The sequence below is a fragment of the Cebus imitator genome, unplaced genomic scaffold, assembly GCF_001604975.1.
Source record: "Cebus imitator isolate Cc_AM_T3 unplaced genomic scaffold, Cebus_imitator-1.0 Scaffold109, whole genome shotgun sequence".
NCBI lineage: Eukaryota > Metazoa > Chordata > Mammalia > Primates > Cebidae > Cebus > Cebus imitator.
The window spans coordinates 3,042,781-3,045,750 of NW_016107424.1; positions in this window are offsets into that span (position 1 = coordinate 3,042,781).

Here is a 2,970-nt window from a genome sequence, read left to right on the forward strand (position 1 = left end):
CACTCTGTTGCCAGGCTGGAGTGCAGTGGCTCGATCCCGGCTCATTGCAACTTCCTTTTTCCGGTTTCAAGCAATTCTCCTGCCTCAGCCTCCCGAGTAGCTGGGACTATAGGCATGCACCACCATGACTGGCTAATTTTTTGTACTTTTTACTAGGGATGGGGTTTCACCATGTTGGCCAGGATGGTCTCAATCTCTTGACCTTGTGATCCACCCGCCTCAGCCTCCCAAAGTGCTGGGATTACAGGAGTGAGCCACTGCACCTGGCCCAGTTAATCTTTTTTAAAAGTATATGACTTCTGATTTCTACTATCATCACTATAACCTGTAACCTGACCCAGTAATTCTTAACCTCTTGTCGAAGTGAAACCCGATTGAAAATCTGAGTAGAGCCCTTGGATCTCTCTCTAGAGAAACATACACAGATTAAGAAAACTTATAAATAACTTTAGAGAGCTTCATTGTCCCTTCTAGCCTATGCAGGAACTTCCGTCTATCTATTCAAACTTTATCAAGCCATAAAGCCCAATGTCCAGAAACCCAGTGTCAAGGCTCTTTTTACTCTAGCCATTCCAGGCTCTTTGACAACAACAGTGTACTGATTACCCATCACCAATCTGCACAGAAGGCATGAACTCACTTTTTATTTTTAAGGCAGATTAAATGAAGTAAAAGAAAACCAAAAACCAAAATAATGAAGAAATATATTTCTTTTAACACTTTTGCAACAAGTGCACTAGGATGTTTTCATGTTGCATTTCAAAAACACAGACCACTCATTTTTGGCTATTTCTTTTCTACACATGAGGTAGAAATTACAATATCAAAGGAATTCCCAAGTTCACCTTGAAATTTGGGGTTTTAGTTTTCAGAAAAAGGCTTTTTCTCTCTTTCTTTTCTTCTCTCTTTTCCTTTTCTTTCTTTCTCTTTCTTTCTTTTTCTTTCTTTGTTTCTCTGTTTCTCTTTCTCTCTTTCTCTTTTTTCTCCCTTTCTCTTTCTTTTCATTCCTTCCTACCTGGTTTAAAGTTATTAAATACATGCTCAGTGCCATGCCTTTTGCTAAAAATTGGGAAAACAGTAACGAGCAACACTCTGCCCTAACAGATCTTATATTCTATGGAAAAATACAACATTACTAAATACTTACATGAATGAATAAGTAGTAACAATATAATATGTACCAGCAATATAGTATATACCAACATGGACAACTGTTGGATGTTATCAGATTATACAACTGGAGAAGAAAAGCTCCTCTAGGGATCAGAGGAAGTCTCTTGGAGAAAGACACATTTTTAACTGAGATTTGAAGACTGGATAGGAGTCAACCAGATGAAGTGTGTGGGATGAGGGGACTGGAATGGCGTGATAGGAGAGTCACCAAGGTAGGAAAGAACATCCTAGGAACTCAGATAACACTAGTGCTGTTGGAAGATGGAAGAATGATGGAAAGCATTGTAAGTCATACCTTCATTAGGAATCCTTCTGATTTCAAGTCACAGATAAGTAATAATGGCTTTAAAATGTGGATTGAATTTTTCTTATATAACAGAAATTTTAGAGAAAAGCAATTACCCGCACTGTTTCAGCTACCGTTGATATCACCAGTGACCCTATTTCCCCTGCTCTTCCTCCCTTCATGACGAGTGTGCTGTCTGTCAGTCTCATACTTGCCATTTCATGGTCATAAGATAGCTGCCAAAGGTCCAGGCATCGCCACCATATTCAAGGCAGGAAGAAATGAAGGACAAGTGGCAGCACTGGCTTCATCTCTCAGGCTGTCATGGGGAAAATTGAAGAGGAAAAGATGGTATGGTATGCAGTGATAGAAAGATACTGACCTTGTACAAAATGCCTGAGACATGAATGGAGATGATGGTAGCAGAGAGGGGCAGAAGAGGGATTCAGGAAACAGAGGTTTAGAATGACTCTAACTATTTATATGATTGTTATGTATGGCAAATGCAATTATATGTGGGAATGCACTTTAACACTATAAAGTTTTATACCAAATTTGTGCATTTTAAGGTCAGAATTTGACTGACTTGTTATTAAGATGCATATTGTCCTTGAACTTGAAACTCCTCTCTATTATTGGAACTCTTGAAAAATATAAAAGCTGGTTGATTCATTTGGTAAAATAAAACTTCTTTCCGATTCTTTTACTTACAAAAGTCAAAACTTCACTTTTATTTAGTGATGTAGAAAAGACAAAAAAATATTCCAAGGTCAGCTGTATTTGCTCCTCCCAGCTTAATAAACTAAGGGTGCTTTTGTGCTTGTACAAAGGAGAACTCAATTACAGCATATAAAGGACAGCCTTAAATGAATGAGGAAAAGCTCCAGTCTCCCTTCAGTAAGGTGAATCATTCTACAGAACAAAAGGGGGTGTGGTGGCAGGGGGGATAAACCCATATCCTAACGTAAATCTCATTTAAAAATTAAAATTTCTCAGGGTTTTCTATAACTGCTACTCTTGAAATTCATTCCTGGGCTGAGATTTTTTTTTTTTATTTCAACTCTCACATTAACAGTCCAATAATAAACCCTTGATTGAAGAAAAAGGATTACAGTGAAAAGGCTGGAATAAGCTTAATTGTAGAGGTGTGATTAATGCCACAGTGATAGACTCCCAGGTAATGATTTTTAAAATTTTATAGGAAATGTTTAACAAGATGACTGCCTGACTGTAAAATTCTCTGTATAAGAAAATAGTCCTTGAAAGCAGCATTGGGCCCTGTTGCACTAATACATCTATGAATGGCAACATTTCTTTTATAGTTTCGATGAATGCTAAAGCAGAAACTTTATTATAATGATTTTGGACCCAGAACTGTGAAAATAGAGGGAAGAATATGAACATTTTACCAGATCAATCAATTTTCATTTAAAATTCTACTTATTGTATATGGTATCAAACTATGAAAATGTAGCATTTCAAACTAGTGATTTCTATCCTACCAAAATTGC